This window comes from Etheostoma spectabile, chromosome 8 (assembly GCF_008692095.1).
Source record: "Etheostoma spectabile isolate EspeVRDwgs_2016 chromosome 8, UIUC_Espe_1.0, whole genome shotgun sequence".
NCBI classification, from domain to species: Eukaryota; Metazoa; Chordata; class Actinopteri; order Perciformes; family Percidae; genus Etheostoma; species Etheostoma spectabile.
In genome coordinates this window covers 23,847,317-23,853,665 of record NC_045740.1, presented here as the reverse complement: position 1 = coordinate 23,853,665, position 6,349 = coordinate 23,847,317, and positions in this window count along the sequence as shown.

The window sequence follows — 6,349 nt, the reverse complement described above, 5'->3', positions numbered from 1 at the left end:
GTTTCGCAAAGATCACAGTTCTCAACTGCCCATCTGGGGCTGCAGACGGTGGCACGTGTTTTCTGTGAAGGGAGATCAAGGGCTTTCCTCTCCAGCTTTTTGAAATGGGAATGTTTTTTTTCCTGTTTGGTGTTTTACCTGGACTCTGGCTGTGGGTGGACTGCTTCTGCACTGCCTTTAGTTACTTGTCATAGGCGCAAGCGATAGCGTCCTTGGCCAGGGCTTTGGGTCAGCTTCCAAGGGATGTTGTCGTTGATCCTCTCCCAGTGCCAGGGCACTCACTCTTGCCCTATATGAGCAGGTTTGCCAGACTTGGTAGGGTGTTATATACAGTGAGCTTATATACACTCTCTGTGCGGTAGAAATGCCAGAAATCATCTAAGTTATCCTTCTCTTTCAGGATATTTTCCCCACCCTGCCAGCTCCTTGCTTGGCTGAGCCCCCACCTCCTCATTTCTCTTGCGCACCACTTTTCCTGGAGGAGATTTTTTTTTGCTCTTTCTTTTACTTTACTGGATCTGCACGCTGGAGTACCCAGCTTGATCGCCCTGTTGCCTAGCATTCCCCAGTGGAACTCTGCCATGCTGCAACTCCTGCAGTGCTCCACTTTCGCCAGTGCAATTTCAATTCAGCTGCATTTCTTTGGGTGTCCCTAGACATCTCGATACTTCATTGCTTCTCTGTTTGGTGTACCAACAATTGTTCTGAGAGGCCACCTAAAGGGCAGCTGAACCGTGTTAGTGGACCCCATATAAGAGCCCTGCTTTTGGCTCCTCGTAATATCCCTAGCCACTTTCGCAGATAGCTACTGATCTTTCTTCTCCAAGCTGCCACAGTAATATTGAACATCTAGAGTACCAAAGGCCACAAACCCTGTGTAGAATGATGTGCTGGTAAACTCAAGATTGGAAGTGACCTAGGCAACCCAACTTGCCACTTTGGCAACCCTGCTTCAGGGTACTGCTGGTTTTGTGGATATTAGCTGTGTGTTTTCCCCAGGCTTTTGACTGGATGTTCGTCCGAATATAGCAAGGGAGACTAGGAAGTAAACGTAAGTAGTGATACTTTGTTTTAAATCTTCTGTATATGGAACTACATGCCTTTTTATTGTTACTTCATTGTTGTAGGACTAAAGGAAACCAAGGCACCCTTGCAAAGACTGCTGTATGTTACTCCCTTTCTTGCTATAGAACAACTATGTTTAGACTGTTATCCTGAGTAGATAGATTCAGAACAGGGACACGATAGGATCTCAGCCATAGATTAAGCTGTCTCGTGGGATAGATTAGTACAGCGGCTATACTTTAACCCTCTGAATTGAAAGCCAAATCACATTATACCTTCTCTGGGAAAGAAAAAAAACACAAACTCTACTGTTGTGTACCCTCTGCCCCCCCCCCCCCCCCCCCCCCCCCCCTTGAAAAAAGGAAAAAAAAAAACCCTGGTGTGGTGGGGTATTATATTAGTCGTTCTGCCTTGACCTTTCTAAAACTGCTATAGGCTCTACAGACTTTATCACCATCTACCGCTTTTTCTTCTTTCTTTCTTCCGCCCCCTTGTTCATCTATTGGTATGTCCGTCTGTTGGGCTCCCCTCCTTGTCCTCTCCTTATTTTACATTGCCATTTATCTTTTTTTCTTTTTTTTTTTCCTAGCTCTCTCTCCTGCTCCCCCTGCTCTTCTGCCTGTGCTCTTCGTCGCTTACCAAATCCTTATCAGCCTTCTCTTCTCTTCTTTTGTCTTTACCTACTTCGCTCTTAATTGTGTCCTCCTCTAAAATTGGTCTCATTGGCAGTCTTGCTAATTAATGTAGACCTCACTCTGCGTTCACATTCTCTCTCTAAAGGTCTCTCTTCCCCTCTCGGCCCTCACAAAAACCTGCACTATCTCACCATGTTTGGCATTGCATCCCTATACAGTAATTACACAGCAGCCCTTGGGGGAATTGTCAATGTGCAATCTTATTTATCTATCTATCTAGCCCACTGATAGGTAGAGGCAGTATCATGCATTTTAAATACTGTAACTTCTTAGTCTTAGGACTTTATTCCGTACGAAGAAACTGAGAAGCCAATATTGAGCTGGAGCATGAGCCACCTGACTGACAACTGATCACGTCTCAACTAATAATGTTAGTGTGCTTTAGAGACCGTTGAGTTTAAGCAAGGTATAAACAATTTTTGGCAGTTGTGAGGTAAAGATTCTTCAACACAACTTTCTGTCTCCTTGTTAAACCTGGAATGTTACTTTTTCAACCAACAAAATCCCTCCCTTGAGGTTCTGTGCTTGCATATGTGTTGTCCCTTGAAAATAGTCCTTGGCGTGTCAAACACAATCTGCTGTTGAATAAGGTCTGGGTACCCACATAGCCGAAGTGAGACTCATTTTCCAGCCTGGAGTTTCCATATACCTTAGACCCCTCACAACAGCACACTTTACTTCACAACTGACTAATTAAAATAACATAACTGAAACCTTTGCATATACGTAGTAATAGTGTGTTTTTCTCTACAGCCCTTGCATTTCAGTTATTTTTGTAAATATTGTCCAATTTAGCGGAGGATAAGTGCTGCTTCTCAATGTTACACGTTCACCTATCTTTACAACAACACATGTATATTCACAATTTCAAACCTACTTCTTTGCAAATAAGTGTTCACAGCCCCTAAACCTAAAATTAAATAAAAGAAATAATAAATACACAAGACAATAACATAAACGATAAAAGAACAATGTATTTCTAATACACCTCCTATATTTACCATCATCTGTTTTTTTCCTTTGTATATATTATACTATTACTTTTTATCCTGTTTCCCTAACAAAGTTAACTGTTTCCCGTAAACAGTAATGTGAGAATAATTAAATTAGCCTGATATCATGGTTAAATGTAATTTGTCTTACCAGTGTACGCTGTTGTGTTCGTCCCATACAAATCCTCTCCATCAAATTCCAAAACATCCCTTTAGAGAAACATATTCTTTGTAAATCTTAACAAATCATGTCCCGAAGGACCAGCAGCCTGCCTTATTGCAATATCCCAATTTTCTTTACGCCGGAGTATGCAAATTATCCTGGAAATATATTTTCCTTGTTACCGACTACTTGAAAATGAATCCGTACATGAGACTGTTAAAAACTGCCTGAGAAAAATCCAAGTTTTGTATGACTGATGCATTCTAGTACAAGAATGCAAAACTTAGTATTATAATTGTTTCTCTAACAATCAGGTAATACGAAGCGTATAATGTAAATTTGCTGTTTTATATAGCACTTTTTCTGTCTTAAACAACTCCGCAAGACCTTTACATCATACAGAAACCATACAAAACATTCACCATTCACACCATATCACACACGTGGCCCAGTCTGCCGAACAAGTGCACCCTGGCTCATCTATTAACACACTCACACGACACATTTAGGAGGCGCAGTGGACCTCATGGTTCAGTGTCGGGGGTGCCAAGGACCTTCGACATGGACTACAGGGGCCAGGGATTGACCCACCAACCATTCCCCAGCCACCGCCTATTATTTAAATTTATATATCAGAGAGCAACACGTATAGTCTTTTTAAACTTGTTTTTCTTATTCACAGAGGCTTACCAATTAGATTAGATCCAATTTCCATTATGTCCTTGCACACATTAGGTACCGTAGGAACAAAAATGCAGTGTTGGTGGATCAAAAAAGAGAGCCCTCGCAAAAAAACAAAGCAAAAGTGTAGTAAACCGATATAAATAATAAAACATTCACTAGTAATGATAAATTAATTGATAATTAACTTAAGTTAATAGTTATTTACTTTTAACAAACAAATGAATGTTAATTTTATCAACTGTTTATCATAGATTATTAATGCATAACAATCACATAAGTTTTAATATCTTATAGTAGGCATTTGTAAATGATTACCAAATGTTTGTTAACCGTTCTAACAACTTAGATGGCTAGTAGATTACCTTGTTAATGGTTATACATACTTTGTACAGCTCTAAACCCTGTTAAGATAGCACCATCGAATATCCAAGTAAACATCTCTTATTATAGATCACCAAAAGAAAAGGTTTCATTTAGCAATACTGTTTCTTGCTGCCTTTAAATTACTATCATTAGCTAATTATTATAGCATAGTTTGCAGCTTTATAATAGCCGCCAATAATGTTTTATAAATTTGTTTACAAAATATTATCAACCTTGACTATTCTTAACTCTCTGTTTTTTATTTACACTTAACTAATACATAAGTTATTCATTACTAATCATAAGTTAATAGGAATGTGATTTAAATTGTTTAACAGTAAATACTGGAATCAAAGTAGAATTAACCATCTAAGATAAATTATTAATTGTTATATCAAGTATTATCTACACACTGCACTGTTACCTTATTTAAACATGCACCGTCTGATCTGGAGTTATACATTATAAAGTAGTGTAAAATGTTCAATCTCCAATATAGTTGTAGTAGTGTAGTAGTAACCACCCTACGGGAACTAAGGAAGGTCACAAATTACACAGTCATAACCTGCAAGTCTTTTCTCTCTCTCACACCCACACCACACCCACCACACCCACACACACACACACACACCCACACACACACACACACACACACACACACAACACACACACACACACACACACACTTGCTCTATCACTTCTTTTTTTTTCACAGTCCTGCTGGAGTGTATTTTTGTGGTTTGGGTAGTCTTTGATGTTTTGATTTTTAGCAAGACTGAACATAGAAAAGACAGAAGTAAGATATAGAGAGATAGAGAGACAATAGAGAGAGAAAGATAGAGAGGATAGAGAGAGATATTGGTTTTTAGTGGGCTATTTCTGTTTTTGAGTCGTGCTCTTGCAGAGTGCTCATCTGCTGTCTCACCATCTGTTCGTCTGACCGCCCCAGTGGTTTTAAACTCTTTTCTCAAAAGCTTATGGTTTTGAGGGGAAGATGGTTTTTTGTGTCTCCACTCTTAGGCACCAAAAAAATGCACCGTTTGTTGAGACCATTGAAGCTAAGTATTTGTTTGCTACCCACATCTTGATGCTGATGTCTAATTTGTGATCCCCCAAGACCATACATCAGCCCGCTCAGCCCCTAAAACAGGCATTTCATCACAGACTGACCCATAAACAGTGCCCCCCTGCTGTTACAACACCCACCCATACCCACACACACCCACCCCACACACACACACCACACCACACACACCACACACACACACACACAACCCCAACTAGGCATAAATGTAAGCCAGTGTTTGGTGATTTTATATCGCGCTTTGCCCAGCTTTGATATGGCTTCCCTCACTAAATTCTCTCTTCTCTTCATGTTTAATCAGCACTTCACTGCAATCTATCCTGACCTGTTTCCGTCGCTTGCCTATTAAATTCCTCTGAAAATTATAGAACCCTCTGTTGAATTAACTATAGATACCCAGTCTGATCCCCAGTAAGGAGAGAATAAACATAGCGAGAAAATGAGAGCAGAGTTCCCTTTGGGTGTGGGTGCTAAGATGTTCTTCCCACTTGGGTATTACAGTATATGTTAATGTATATTGTGATATACAATAGATGCTTGCATAATTTGCTGTTGGTTTTTTAGTGTGCATGTGTTACCTTATAGACCTCTGAGGCTTTTAATTGTCTATTTTCATTGAGCTGAGAGATGGTCTCATATTTTTTTTCTTTTCTTATTTTTCCTTCTCATTATGCTCTTGTCCTTGCTTTACCCTGTTCTTATCTGCAGCGCTCCATCTTGTTGCAGCTTTAAACATGATATTCACTTCAAGGATGTTTATGATGATGTTGTCTCCATAGAGGGGACAGAGATTCTGGAGCAAGAGAAGGAGCAGACAACCTCCATAAAATGCGGCTGAAGGAGGACAGAAGGTTCCTCCAAACACTTTCTCCGGCCTTTCAAGTTCCTCTGAGCCCCAGACCTGGTTCAGATAGGCAGAGCCGCACAAGTGCCGTCTGGGTGTAAAAGAGGTAAGCAATGCTCCCGGTAAAACAAATCAGGGTTTCCTGAGATTTTTAGGGGGGGGGGGGGGATCAAGGCATGGAAGGCCTGCGTAAAGTGCAAGTCCTCTCCGTCTATCTGCCACATGCCCACACCCATACACTACACATACGTTGTGAAAGGGTGATGTTTTTAATCTATTGGATTCGTTACAGGGACCAGTTTTGTTTTTTCGTGGTTGTGATTCATGATTTTAAAACTAATGGGAAGCATCTTTTGTGATAACACCACCACAATTACGGTATCTAGTGTATTGAAAAGCCCAAAATCCTGCGTAAGGGAGCTTACGTTGGTGTGGTGTATAGTCAACAACACAGGACTT